This window comes from Mastomys coucha, unplaced genomic scaffold (assembly GCF_008632895.1).
Source record: "Mastomys coucha isolate ucsf_1 unplaced genomic scaffold, UCSF_Mcou_1 pScaffold22, whole genome shotgun sequence".
NCBI classification, from domain to species: Eukaryota; Metazoa; Chordata; class Mammalia; order Rodentia; family Muridae; genus Mastomys; species Mastomys coucha.
Window position 1 is genome coordinate 216,430,517 of NW_022196905.1, and position 15,740 is coordinate 216,446,256.

The following is a 15,740-nucleotide window of genomic DNA, read 5'->3' on the forward strand; positions in this document are numbered from 1 at the left end:
AATTCGCTTAATCATGGTTTTGTCGACATAGCACAAACGTATAAGACATAGCTTTAGAGCTACTCATGAATATGGTGATTTGATGTATAATTCCAGGGAAAGGGAGATGATGAGATTATCCCTTAGAGTGTTGCTGTTGCTTTCCTGTTGTATGGCCAGCTACTGGAACCTAGACTTAGCTTCCTCTGCAAAAATCATACACATTTTCTAGATTATGTATGTTTGAGACTTTTTAGTTGCTGTGATTGATTACTGTAGTGTGTGTGTGTTTAAGTTTCCATAAGTGGCTTAGAGAAAAAATAATTTGGGGACTATTCATTTGTTGGCTAGCTCTCGTTCATAGTGACTGACATCTATAATTTCTTGTGTCGGTGGTTAGGGGTACCTTCTCAGTTTAGCAATTGTGGTTTTGGCATGATGGTCATGTGGTTGATGGACTTACGTTATCTCTCACATAGGTTATTATTGCCCTTGTGTGATGAGAACCAGCTTGATTCATATGTTGACTTTTGCACGGCTTTGATAACTTCTCGAGACCATTCCATCAAGTCAGTGTTGGCAGTAATGGTACAGTGAGTGCAGATAGCAGATCTTAAAAGGGACAGTGTTGATGCCCATAACACAACACCAAGTCAGCTCTCGACATTTTCATAGGCTGTGTAAAGATATGCATTGAGAAGGAGGATTATTGGGTGTGGGCAAAAGCTTATCTCCTACTAATACAGCCATTCCCTCTAAGTATTGACTTATGAATGAATACTTGAATTTATATTTTGTGTATTACCTAGAACTTTTTCTTCTACTCATTTTGATTTCAAAACCAGACTAACAGATGTCTTGGGAAGGAAATATATTCATATTTCTTCCCTTGATGTAAGCTATAGGAGGCAGTTTAAATATATTTCACTTTTTAAAAACTCCACAATAAGGGCTAAGACTCATTTATGGAAGGTCTTGGGCTCTACCTCCAACACTATAAAATGTCCAGAACAAATGGAAAAACTATAATTGAAATTGAGAAGACCTTGCTTTAAATTGTGTAAAATTATTGTCATAGCATTATAACCAATAGGTTTACTTTTACAAGCAGAGTGTTTGGTTGAGGTGTTTTTATTTTGTGTCTGCTTAGATGAATAATAAAATTATTTCAGTCATGTTATTTACCAATTGAATACACTCATTTACTGTATTGCTCAGAGATACAGTAAACAATAGACCAACACACACACAATACAGTAAACAGTAAACAGAGAGGGGGTAGAGACAGAGAGAGAGAGAGACAGAGAGAGAGAGAGACAGAGAGAGAGAGACAGAGAGAGAGAGACAGAGAGAGAGGCAGAGAGAGACAGAGAGAGACAGAGAGAGACAGAGAGAGACAGAGAGAGACAGAGAGAGACAGAGAGAGACACAGAGAGAGAGAATTTGCTTGGACTTTTTGTTGTATTCTTAGTTGACCATTAGATTTCTTCACATGTGTGTTCTGTCTTCCAAATTCGGTAAGCAATATGAATGGATGCTTCAGAAAGAAAGTTGGAATGAAGTTTGCCGACTGACTATTCTCACTGTCTATTTTTGTCAAGTCTTATTGCTTGAAGAGTCTATTCTTGTGAGCCCCAATCTGTGGGGCCATGGCACCTTTGTTCACCAGAAGCACACACCTTAAACATCCAGATGGGTGATGGTAGTGCATACAAGCAAGCAGTGTCTCACAGACAAACAATCTCTGCTTGGGAACCATGACTATCTGAAATTGTTTCCATGAATTACTGAAATTGTTTTAAGTGTTATTTCACTTCATATTTTATTCTCCTGCCTTTCCCATTATATCTGTGGTCTGAATATCTTAAGAACAGAGATAAAATTAAACACACACATAAAAAGACTTGCTATCTAACTTTTTTCCTAAAGATGTCTTGGGACACCTTGTGGTAAGGACCACTTGTTTACTAGTTTAAGAAATTTGGGTGTAATTTCATATGGCATCATTTAGTTTTCTTTCTCTATGTAACAGAAAAAGAAATTAACTCAAGAATTCTGCTGTGCCAGTGCTGTGGTTATTGTCTACCTTTGTTAGACAGAAACAGTAATTTTTGTATTTCTAGCATAACTTTTCTTATAATATTTTAAAAATTAACCAATATTAACATTGATTTGTGTAAAACCTATTAAACCACCCCTTATAAACTAAATATTTCAGCAGACTCCATAGCAGTAACAATAATAAAAAGCCCAGTGCTTTAACTTTTAATGTACATCTTATTAACAATTCCTAATGCTCTCTTTGGAATTGAAAAGTCCTTTTGGCATGCATTGGGGCTGGGCATGGTTATTAATTCATTAGAGATTGGTGGATCCAGTCTTAGACTCTTCTTCCTTTCTTTGGTCCTGGAAGCCATGAAGAGAAAGGAGGGGGGCTTGGGGGAAAAGACAGTGAGGGAAAGAGAAAGACAGGGAGACAAAGCCTGAGAGGGAGACGATGACATTAGAGGTGACACATAGCTATCATGAGCGTCCTCAGTCTGAGAGGAAGAATAATGAAGGGTTTCCCTGCCTTCTACAGCCCGAGGACAACCCTTTGGCCACATCACCTTTTCTAATCCCATTTTCTGTGTGCTACATGTCATAATCTGTAAGGCATTGGTTCCAAGAGGAAACACTGAATCCAAACAGTGCCCAGATCTTGTATTTATTTGCACTTTACAACTACATTGTGTGGCAAAACTTATTTGCAAAGAGAAAGCAAGGAGTGCTGAAGAACATCGAGCCGAGGCACCGCACTCGGTGAGCCCTAAGTTTTAGTTTTAGGATTTATAGTCACGTTTACTAGTGAGAAAAATGTCTGATCTCTTCTTAAAAACTTGTTATGAGAATCCCCTCATGTTTGGAACATCGTAGACTCATGCATTTGGGACCCCATATAAATGTTGGTGCTGCTGAGTCTAGCTGACCCCGAGTATCTCAAGATGTGCAGGGCCTCCTGGGCCACAGCAAAGTGGTTTGCTGTGGGAAGCTGGCAGGACGGTTTTCCTAGAGGCAGAGATCTGGAGATAGCATGTGAAAAGCTGCAGGGTTATTTATATTGTAGTTGGTTGCTGCATGAAGAGAAGACTTAAAAGGCAGCAAGGATCTTCTGCACACGGAACGTCTTAAAACCGCGATCCCCTTAACCAGGGAATAAAATCATCTGCAGCTGATGGATTAAAAGTACAGCAAGTATGTGTACATTTTTCAAAGGTAAGATTGTATTTGGAAACTTCCTGAGAGTTGCAGAAGGAGGCCAGTTAGGACTTAGCGCCTGCAGGCTTCTTTGGTGTTACCATAAAGAGGAAGGGGGCGGGGCAGGGACGGGAAATGAAACAGGATTCAAGGAATGGTGCTGATGTCATTTGTCTGTTAAGGGGTTTATTTGCACAAAGAGAAACTGTGAGAAGGAGCTCAATCTATCCATCTTATAAGTGTCTATCAGTCAGCGGCTATCAATAGCTAACTGAAATTTGTGTGAAGTGTTTTTGGGAAAAATTATAATTCTATGAGAAATCGTTCATTATTTTAATCCTCCAAATACTGAAAGATTCTATTTTATTTGTGCAACTATAAAAAGAAACTAACTTGTTTTGAGCTATGTTTCCTAAAAGCAGATGATAAAGTATAATCAATAATATTAGCAAATCTTAACAAATAGTTTAAAACAGTTTGAAAGTAATAAAGCACAGAATGAGGTGTAAAAATTAAAATTTCAATTATTTCATCAATCTTTTGTTTGCTTGTAGCTAAGGTGAGTGAGTAGACCTGGTCTCTCTGTTGGTTCACTGCCTAGGCTGTGAATTCATTCTATGCAATAATGCAACGTTTTCAAAAGAAAATATCTGATTCTTTGGTTTCATGGAATTTCTTGGCTGAAGATCAAAGAGTTACTTTAAAAGTCCACACATGTGTGTGAAACGTTTTACAGTAATTGTGCCTATTGAAGCAGTCATAGTTCTGCACTTAAAACAGAGAAGCTGTAATAGGAATGCAGAGAAAACATTTGCCGATCCAAAAGCGAACCCCTAGGAACGTTGGTGAGCAGCCTGATTGACAGTTGGATCTATAAAGGGCCTTCGGGTTCCTGGATTTGAGTGTTCCACACATCCAGCCCATCTACTTGCAGAAAGATCTCTGTGTAAACCTTATTCCAAGGGAGAACATAATTTGCCTTTTTATTTAGTGAAATTTACTGATTTTTACCAGAATATAATGATCATCCCTTTCTTTTATCTGGTAGTGATTTAGAAAGAAAACTACAACATCCAGAGAGCCCATTTGAAGTGATCAATCAGCTCCACATGTCTGTTTAATTATATTTGACTTAACTAATGCATCCTCCTTTCAGAAGAATTAGTGGACACCCTCGGGCTAAGTGAAGGGACTCTGGCCAGCCGAGCATGGCAAACATGGTTTTGGCAGGCTTTGCCATTCTCTCTCATCCCCTTTGCCTAGCTAAACACCATTAGATTACATTCCTAAATTGAGGCACCAAGGTCCATTTCCTTGTTTGGCCACCACCTCCTCCTGAGGCTGACTACCAAGGTCCAGCTATCAAAGTATTGAGGTCCAGCAATCATAAACCCCTTTGGCTCACTTAAGTAACATGCCCAATCAAAATATACCACAGAATCCTAGCCCAGTCTAGCCTAGCCCCACCCCCAGCATCCCGCCCATTTCTTCTTTTTACAAGTTCGACCTGCAAGATCATTTGCTGCTTTTTTTCTGCCTGAGTCAGAAAGCAGCCACTTTACCTTCTCTTCCCTGCTTAATAAAGGCTCTCTGTGAAAACAGGTGTTTGGGTGCGCTTTGTACCTAATCAGGTGTCTGAAGGGGAACCCCTACTGTGTGAAGGAACAGAACTTTGTATACAATACTAAGCCATTTCAACGAAACAACCAACAAACAAAAACCCAGACAAATTTGTAGGAAAGTCCCAAGTTACTTCATATCAAAATAATGTGAACAATGTACTAGACCAAAATTGATAATTTCTGGTAAATTTTGGATTCTGGTTTCAGGGTTAATTTTAATGGCATTACTGCTAAATAGTACCAAGGCCTGATCTTTTGAATAATTCTGTCATTACTGCCAAACTTCAGGTTACTTACTTCCGAAATGAGGGCAGGGAGAGAGTACCACAAGCTCAATAAAATGTGTAAATTACACCAGTGTGCACGCATGAATATGCAAGTGTGTATACACGCACACTCGTGTGTGCTGTGCACATGTTCACATGCACACAAGCATGCCACAATATGCGTGTGGAGGACAGGTGACAATTTTCAGGAGTGGGTTCTGTTTTCCTAACATGGGAACCTTGGGATGGAAGTCGGTCTATTAGTCTAGCAGTAAGTGCCTAACCTGCTAAGCTGTCTCAGAATCCTAAGGATATTGTAATTGTAAGATTTCATGACATAGGAAGTATTTACATGCCCTAAATGTAATGTTGATGTGGAGAACTCAAACTGCCTTAACAATGTAATTAAGCATTCCTTTCACTTTAGGCTTGAGAAGGCTGAGGCACTCTTGGTGTTGACTACTTCATTATCTCACAGTTATCTTAGTGCAAGAGAACATAATAGCCTAAAGTGATGTAGAAAACATCACCATTTTTATATAGTGGTTACAATTGACCAAACCTCAGCTCAAATTACCTAAAGTGAACTATAGAGTCTTTCTGTGCTGTATAGTTATCCATCCAAGGATGGGCCAATTTCCAGAAAGAAATAGAATCAAGGCATCTACTGTTAACTAATGGACTGTATTTCTGTTCATCTCAATCTCATTTTATTGTTGATTTAATTTTTAGCCAGGTTGATTTTGAATATGATAAAAGAGCACCCAATAACACATTCTTTTGAATTTTAACCCAAAAGAAATACCCTTTAACAACAAGCTTATATATATATATATATCATTGTATCAAATAGTTCAGCCTTTTGTCGAGAATAAACTCATTCAATTATAACAGTTGAAATGAGAAGGGAACATTCTGATTGCCACCTCATAAGTTATGTTGTCATGGGCTGGCTTATCTCCCTAACTCAGTTCTACAAAAAGGAGTGTTCTGTAAGAGTTAGCTGTGTCCTGTGTTGTTTTATGCTCTACCCACCTTTGCTCCAGGAAGTAGCCAAGCTACCAGCTCCCTCACAGCTTCCTTTGAATCTGTGGATAAAAGACATAAACTCTTAGTTGTTCAATTTCAACTTGTCTTCTTGGCACAATTGCTGGATGCTACTATCTCCCACTTAGAAAATCACGCCCTTATCAGATTCTTATCTCTGTCTCTCCTACCTGCCCTACATTTCAGTTGCTAAACTCCCCTGACTACCCGACTGTAGGAAGCAGCCTATGTGGCCACTCCATTTTGAGATCTCACATGGTTGCCCAGTTTTCCAAAGCATGGCGAACTCCTTCCTCATGTTCTTTTTCCTCCAGTGACCCAGAAGTCCCTTCTGTCCCTCCTGTCCCTTCTGCCTAGCAACTGGCCCATGGCTTTCTTTACTGACAGATCAAGAACCAATTAGGGAACAGGATCTTAGCATCAGAACCACCCTTACATTGCTATATTTGTCAACTTGATGCCACTTAAATCACCTGGGAAGAGGATCTCAGAAAAGGCTGTCTACATTGGGTTGGGTTGTAGGCATTCCTGTGGGGGAATTGTCTTTCTTAAGTTAATTAATGTGGGGGAAGGCTCAGCCCATTGTACACAGAACCACTTTCTAGGCAAAGGGCTGTGAGTGTGTAAGAGTGTAGAAAGTGAATGGAGCACTAGCAAGCAATGAAGTGAGTATCTGTGCATTAGTTTCTTGTTTCTCTCTGCTCTTGACTGTGGCATGATGTGAGTGGCTGAATTCCTGCTTCAACTTCCCCACACTGATGTGCTGTAGCCTGAAATTTTGACCTGAAATAAACTCTTTCCTCTTTTTGCTTGTTCTTGTCAAGATATATATATTTTTAATCACAGCAACAGTAATAGATTAGGGCAGATTCATAGAAGGCAGGCATAGACAGACTGAAGGGGACTCAATAAAAAGGGACTCTAACACAAAGCAGTAAGTATGTTAACCAAAGGAATCATTTGCCAATACAAAAAGGAGGGGAAAAACCCAACAAGCCTGAAGTTGAAAGACTCCTTCCTTCCTTCCTTCCTTCCTTCCTTTTTCCTTCCTTCCTTCTTTCTTTCTTTTTTGATTATTGAAGTAAATGACAAGAGTTTTCTGAACTAATTTAAAGTTAGCCTGCCTGAAGATTTGAAAACTTTGTCTTACTTGTTCATTATTTATTTTTGAAATCGTTTGTAGTGCTAAAACTCCAGTGTACCCACACTGGGATGCCTCCATCTTTCTAGTTCTAACATGAGCTGTTTCTAGTACTTCTGCCTCATTCCCATTTCATACAATGAAGAGTGGAATTTGACAGAGGCGTCCAGGCTTAAATATATACTTGTAAGTAGCTTTTGCCTATTTGTCTTGAAAAGCAAAACCAAATAAAATATTTTATTGTTAAACATTTATAAACACAAGTTCACTGTTGTATGTTCCTGTGCTAGTTATGCCTGAGGGATAAAAAAGAATCTAGCAAAATACTAGAAGACTTTAAAGGCAAATCTCAGCTTTGTTTCTCTGAATTCTCTCTGTGCAGTTTGTGGGTGGGAGAGCAGAGTGAATATTGGCATAGGTGGCAGAGCTAATGCTCATACAGTGAGGGGCTGGCAGATCTAGCATTCATACAGTGAGGGGCTGGCAGAGCTAACACTCATACAGTGAGGGGCTGGCAGAGTTAACGTCCATACAGTGAGGGGCTGGCAGAGCTGATGCCCATACAGTGAGGGGCTGGCAGAGCTAATGCTCATACAGTGAGGGGCTGGCAGACCTAGCATTCATACAGTGAGGGGCTGGCAGAGTTAACACTCATACAGTGAGGGGCTGGCAGAGTTAACACTCATACAGTGAGGGGCTGGCAGAGTTAATGCCCATACAGTGAGGGGCTGGCAGAGTTAACGTCCATACAGTGAGGGGCTGGCAGAGTTAACACTCATACAGTGAGGGGCTGGCAGAGTTAACACTCATACAGTGAGGGGCTGGCAGAGTTAACGCTCATACTGTGAGGGGCTGGCAGAGCTAACACTGGTGTTCAGCAGATGCCAAGAGTGTGTGCTTCACAGTTTTGAATTTTTGAAAACATACCTTTTGTGTTAATTTTGTATAATTATAGAAGGTAGTGATTTGGGTTGGAACTTTCTGATATTAAAACAAGTAAAAACAATAGTATTTTAAAAATATTTTAGATTGTAGACTATCAAATGGTGCCATTATAATCTTTTTAAAATTATAGATAATTACTTAATCTTAGTTATACAGGACAAATGAGAATGCAGAGTTTTCTCTGCAGAACAATAACCACAGTTTTGTGGGCAGTGTTCTCAAAATTAGACTCCCTTTCAGGCGAAGGAAGGCCTAAGATCCCACCTCATGCTGTGGGAAATGGCAGGAACTGGACTGTGGATTTTAGTCGGCATTTTCTCTAGGTTATGCCTTGCTGTTCCATTAAGTCCTGGCCTGACAAACCTCATTCCCCTGTTCCTCGGAGGAAATGTCTAGACTGTGGGAACAGTCTCTGTCTTTCAATGTCTCACTTGCTTCTTCAATCTCTCTTCTGCACAATACAACTTTAATGTAACGATAGCAAACCAGAGGTATATGGGAATATGAATTATGTCTCCTGGCCTATTCCTCATTGTATATTTCAATGCAGGTTTGAAGCTGCAAGATAAAAAAAATAACAATTTAGCCATAAATTTCAAATTTGTGTACACATAAAGCAAAAGGATATATTATGCTCCAGCCATTGATATTCAGTTAAAACTATAATTTTTAAAAATGTCTGGGATTTTCACAAATTGGCAGTCTATGTTATTATTTATTTATCAATACTGGGCATTGAACCCAAGGCCTTGGGTGTGCTAGGCAATCACTACCACCGAGTTACACCCCAGTGCTATTTTTTCCTGTATCAGTCATGTAGCTTTCTAGTGCAAATGTCTTTGGAGATTAGCTCCAGGATAGCTGTAGTCTGGTACAGAAGAAGAGACATGTGTACTGTGGAGGCAAACTATTATAAAGACTATTATGTGGGCACACTTGGGTGATTCAGAGAGGACAGAGATTATTTCTTTTGGAAGAGGGAACTGATGATGGCCAAAGATCGGAAATACAAAAAACAAATACATCTGATAAATTGATAACTTTCTAGAAAAACCTTGGAAGTGAACAAGGATTCAATGAAAACAATAAAATCTATAGAGCATGCAATACATCACTTGGTTGCAAGGAAAAACATTCAGTGTAATTTTACCATTGTTACAGCAAAAGTTAAATTACTTTAAATGATTCCAAGCATTTTCACAGGGGCTGTATATGTTTTTCCTGAACTAAGTTAAAACTTCCTGTGTGTGCCTACTCGTTGGGTTAAGGAGGCAGTTTCCAGATCTCAGTGTGTCTATTTCAGTTTGTATTTTTCTGATGATTACGAAGCTTTCCTGTTCCAACCTTTTGCTAATTAACTGAAGACAATGCACAGGGTACTGTTCGTCTTTTTTGTGATGACCCTCCAAAAAGTCACAGTTTGCACAGGTCAGACTTTGTGAACCAGAGCTCCACTTAAACCTTTTAAGTTAAAATGGATTTTCTAAAATTGCTAAATGAGCTAAACATATGTCGTAATCATTTTAATTGGAGCAAAAAAATAGATAAATAAAGAGAGCATCCGACATCCAAAGTGGTCCAGTGGCTAACTGGCTGGCTTCTTTTGAAAGATCTATGCAAGTTTCCAATGTGTAGCTTGGGGTAAAATGATATAGTTGAATTTAAATCATCAGGGTTTAGCTCACTGTTTACAATGTTGAAATTTAATCCGAACCATGTGGTAATGTTTAAGTGGTGGCAGCTGTGACAAGAGATGATGAGTTGATTCTACTGGTTGATAATAGTCTTCCATCGTTGAGCTACTTGGGCAAAGGTCATCTCAAAGTAGTGAAGTTCAAAAAGGTTCCTGGCATCAGGCCCAAGATCCCCACAAATGCTGCAGATATGGACAAGTCGTGTTTCCAAACTCTCAATGTCGTTTTTAAAAATTACTTTATTTACTTAATTTGTGTGTATGTATGTGTGTATGTGTGTGTGTGTGTACATGCACACTAGACAAGCACATATACACGCCACAACACATGTGTGGAGTTCAGAGGACAACTTGAGAGAGCCTGTTCTATCTTTCCACCATGTGGGTCCCAGTGATTGAAGTCAGATCATCCAGCTTTGTGGCAAGCACCTTTACCTGCTGATCCATCTTACCATCTTACCAGCTTGCTAGTTCTCATTTTGAGACAGTGACACCCATTGTTTGGAATTGTTAAGGGTAAATGAAGGCATGCATGTAGAAAGTCAGCAGTCTATGCGTTATTATTATGTGTATTATTCTATGAAATGATTGTAAGCCTGCATTGGATCATTAAGGTATTTGCTGATTCTAACTTAAAAGAAAGGAATATTCTTAAACATCAGTATCTCTGATTCCTAGGAGACAACTGTCTTCATTTTTTTGGTGTCTATACAAACTGGGACATGTATTTTCAAGAATTATTTCATCATTTGGTGTCCATTGTCCTCTGGTAAAGGAATGCACTACTTAGAATGTGTACTAACACAGAAAGCTGACTATGCAGAAAAGAACTCCATGCAAAATTGGAGCCCAGTGGACTCAGCAACTGTGTCTAACTCTTTGGTAAACACTGGGAAAAGCTAGAGAGAATAGGGCCAGCTTCACTGACTCCCAAGTCTTGCTCCCACTTTTAGACTGTGATGACAGAGTGACCTAACTATTCACTAAAGGCAGCAGCCTTGGCAGGCGGCAGTGGGTGGGGCAGGCACCTGGCACTGATAGGTGGAAACCACCAAGGGAGAATTCTGTGGTGAATTGTTTTCACCCAATTCTGGGATTCAGTGACCAGTGCCAAGAGAAGGCGTGAACACACCGCCTAAAAAACTTGTCTAGACTCTGTGCATTCAGGGAGTTCCACAATGAAACCAAGACCCATAAACAGCAGTGACCTTGGGGACATGGGAGGGAATGTCACTGTGTCTTCTGGATATGCCAACCCAGCTTCTCTCAGGCCAAGGCATAATTTACAGTCTGGTGTAGAGCATGTGCCTTTCAGCTCTTTCTGTTATGTTTCTCTTGATCATTCTTTGCTGCTTGTGATGGTCTGTCATTTTTGGGAAACATTCCCAAAATATTGAGGGAAAATTAGGCAAGGCACACAAAATCTTGGAAACTTTCATGAAGCTAATTATATGAGAGAATGCAGATAAAGCTCCATGGTTGGGAGGGATAGATTAGAACAGGTTGGCTCTCTTGTACAATGGTCTCAGGGTCTGCTGAGTCTGCATTGCCTCAGAAAATACATAGTTGGTTTAAAACGTTCAACATTTTATGTTAGTATGTAGCCCCAAACTAGAAAATTCACTAGCAGAATATTATTTTTAATACAAATTATGAATATAAAAGGTAAGAGTATCATTGAAATTATGTAAGAAGTTATAATAATTTATGGACCCAATTATAGCATGGGAAAAAGTATATTTATAAAACCAAAGAAAACTTTAGAATGGTACTTTAGTGTGTTTTAGAGACATTATTTTTTGGGTTATTTATCAATAAAACTATTTGCTGATTCTAAATTAAAATAAAGGAATATTCTTAAACATCATTATCCACGTGGTGGCTCATAGTTGCCTGTTACTCAAGTTCCAAGGGATCCAGCATCCTCTTCTGGTTGCCATGAGCACCCACATATAGCAATACAGTATTATAAAAACAAATCTTACATTCCAAGAGACTGGAACTTTTACTAGATCTCATAGCCAAAGTTAATAATAAACTTTGGGGTCACTTAGGACTTAAGTCTGCTATCCTAATTTAATCTGTTTGTTTAACCTACCATTAAAAGAACAATGGAGCAGCCACCTTACTTCCTTGAATTCCCCAAGTTATCAGCTTTTACAACCTAAGCTACTACATGGCTGTAATCGTAAATGATGTGCTCTTCCATGCCCCCTCACCCTGAGTAATGCGTATGTATATTTATGCTATAATAATAAATGCTGGGAACACCAAATGTAGAATGAACACAATCTTATAAAGTGAGTATCTGCCATAAATATTGAGAGTAACACACAAAGATTGGTTGACAGCATTTGTCTGGGTCAGTTATGGTAGTCCCTGGTAAAACGCTGTTACAGATTTCTGCAGAGTATCCTAGTCCCTCCCCATGTGATGCTTTCTGTTTTGTTCAATAAAAATGAGAGCAGCGCCTTTTGTTAGGAGTATACACAAACACACATACTCAAGCATACATGTGAACACACACACTCAAGTATGTATGCACACACACACACACACACTTAGGCACACATATAGACACACCCACACTCACTCTAACACACACATACAGTCAAGCACACATACATACACATTAACACACTCAAGCACTCATACACACACACACACACACACACAAACACACACACAGGGGCAGATTGATTTTCAAGACAGCCTTCAGAAAGGCACAGATTCAGAATCATATGAGAATGATTACACAGGGAGAAAGAAGTAGAGAATCAAATTTGGGCTCGCTCTTGGTTCACTTACTCTAGGGAGAGATGTTTTTAAATCTTTTTCTTAATACACTGACTCAGTATTGCTGACTCTGAGTCTATCACTGTGTTTCAAACCAACTCACCTGCACATACCTGATACAATACACTCATTCACACATACAAACACACATAAAATTAAAATAATAAATCTCTAGAATTTAAGATTTTTAAGAGTCACTCCATAGAGAGAACAGTGAAGTATTGTATACTTCCAAAGGCTAGAAGAAACTATTTAACATTTTTTTCATCACAAAGAAATGATAAATGCTAGAGGAGACATGTATGTTTAATTTGATTTTAAACATTTTACAACATTAAGTGTATGTCCAAATATCATGTGGTGGATGTATAATAATTTTATATTTTGTCTATCATTTAAAAATAAATTTCATTTTAAAATTTAGAGGAAAGCAGTCTTGACTCTGCCTGTGTCTTTTCAGCGTTGGAAAGAGTAAAAGACATTTCGATATTTTACTATGAACAGCATCAACTTTCCAGCTCAGGTCTCTAACAGTGGGAGTTACTTGAAAGTGAGCTGTAATTATAGAAGAAATATATACCCATGACCTTCATATTAAGTGCAGAAAAATGAAACCGTAAAAGCTAACAATCCTACCAACTGAAGTTTTAAATTATGCAACAATGTGGCAGGCAAACACCCACTCCGCCTCATCTGCCCTTTCTTTGGGAATTGTTCATATTTTTTCTCTCTTCAGCATTCCCAAGAATATGAAATCTGCTTTGGATTTTTTTTTTTTACTGTGTTGATCTTTCCCCATAATTTATTCAAATAAAAAATGTCAAGAAAATGTCAGAAGATCATATTACTTAAGGAATCCACATTGGCTCTTAAGGGGAGTTCATTTTCAGTCCACAGATTACGGAAAAAACACTAAGTCTAGAGGCTGGTACCCATGCCTCCACCCCGGGCAGCCATAAAGAGGAACATTTAACCACTCAGACAGACGGGCTGTCTTCACTTCCCGCTTTAGGATGCACAAGCATGGAGAATCTGCCCTGTTCTTTCTGATTGCACTTTTTGTGCTACCTTTCCAAGCACATAGCTATGAAGGCAGCTTTTCTCTGCAGGAAGGGATAGACTGGAGAGAGACTTATTTCTCCTTCTAACCTAGATGCTCAATCCTAAATAACTGGGTGTTTGAACCAGGACCTCAACCAAGTTCAGCCTTACAAAGAATCCTAAGATTCCTGTCTTTTGTAGCTTGTCTACTCACCTCTGTGTATTACCTATTCCCTAACATTCTTCAGTATGATGCATTATGCCGATTAATGACATAAAGGTTTCTTTAATTGGAAATGTGGACCTGAAACCAACAGACACCTTTGAACTGTAGTCAAGAATTAGGATATCAAGTGTCTTCTATTCCCATTTAAAACTATTCACCATGTTTAGAATGCTTTTCATGGTCTTGCTTAATGGTGAAATAGACTCATAAATATTTAGAAATAGATGCATTTGCACGCATGCGTGTGTGTGTGTGTGTGTGTGTGTGCGCGCGCGCGCGCGCACGCGCGCGCACACATACACACACACACACACAAACTTTTAAAATGTTAACTTATAAATAAATGTATAAAACTAGCAAAAGTATGCATACTACACGAAAGACTATGCTAGGGCTATTTTAAATAATTCAGCTTCTTCAAGGCTGCCACCTAACAATAATCAGGTTAGAATTCCTTACTTTAAAGTTGAAAATATGCTGGTAGATTTCAGTGGCATTTTCGATTGCAGAATTAAACACTACTCAAAACCAAATCATACAAAAGGCCTTGTGAAAAAGGGAACCCTTTGTAACATCGTAATATTTATTTTACTTGGGGGGAGGGCTGTGCGTCCCGGAGGAGACTGTTTAGACTAGCTTTGCTGCTGGCTGCCTCCTGAGGGTTTTGGCCTGCGCTCCTATGTGGAGAGAGTGGTAACAGTGAGGTAAACCGCATTATTCTTACCTGACTTAGCCATCAGATTAATCCATTTTATCTAGGCTTAATCTCTGGAGTGGGACCGGATTGAGACTGGAGAGGTGGTGTAGTTGCCGCTGCCGGCTCTTTCACTCGGCTGGTGGCTGTCGGGAACCTCAGAGCATATGGTCACGGATGGCCAGGATCTCCAGTCACGGATGGCCAGGATCTCCTTTGCTAGGTGTTACGTTCCTCTACCCCGAATCCTTTGCAGTTAGAACATCCTTTTGATTCAGCCCTGTTTCAGGGAAAGAAAGTCTTGTTTTGAATTTCCAGACAGACTTTGATAACCCAGTCATGTTTTCAGTTTAAGTTACACAGTAGGGTTTTCTTCATCTTTTTTTCTTTTTTCTTTTCTTTGTTTTTGACTTAGTAGACTCTGTCTCTGTTCTCTCTCTCTCTCTCTCTCTCTCTCTCTCTCTCTCTCTCTCTCTCTCTCTGCGTGTGTGTGTGTCTCCATACATGTGCTCTTGTATGGGTATGAGTATACACAGTGTGTGCGTGAGCACACAGGTATGCATCACGTGTGAAGTGATGAAGGCTGGCACATGCCATGGCACCCATGTGCAGGATGGAGGATGACCTCAGGTGTCAGTCTTTGAGTCTCATTTTGTCTGGGACATTTTTTCCTGCTGTGCACCACTTGAGTGACCTGTAAGTGCCATGTACTTGTCTCTGCCTCCCATTGCTTGGTAGGAGCGTTGGAATTACAGAATGCCCCAGTTGTGACCCACATTCTGCTTTTATGTGGACTCTGGAGATTTGAACACAGGTCCTTACACTTGTGCACGTGCACTTTTACCCACAGAGCCATCTCCCTAGCTCTAGAGTAGATAGTCGATACAGAAACAATACAGCTCAATTCCTCCCCTAGTCAATTCTACTTTCTTGTGCACAAGTTCCAAAACTCATACAATTATGAACTTCCTGCAAGACATTGCACTTTAAGAGGTTTCTGTTTTGTTTTTAAGTTTTCTTGCAGGTGCATATGTATAGTGTGTGTGTGTGTGT

The 15,740-nt window shown here is 39.5% G+C and overlaps 1 long non-coding RNA gene across 1 annotated transcript; it reads right to left on the reverse strand.

Moving 5' to 3' along the window:
• Positions 1-471: 471 nt before the first annotated feature.
• Positions 472-14,952, reverse strand: LOC116104472. The gene is made up of 3 exons (XR_004123921.1): positions 14,718-14,952; positions 6,140-6,192; positions 472-655 (listed from the first exon to the last, which is right to left on the reverse strand). It is a non-coding gene; the product is annotated as an uncharacterized LOC116104472 (long non-coding RNA).
• Positions 14,953-15,740: the final 788 nt, after the last annotated feature.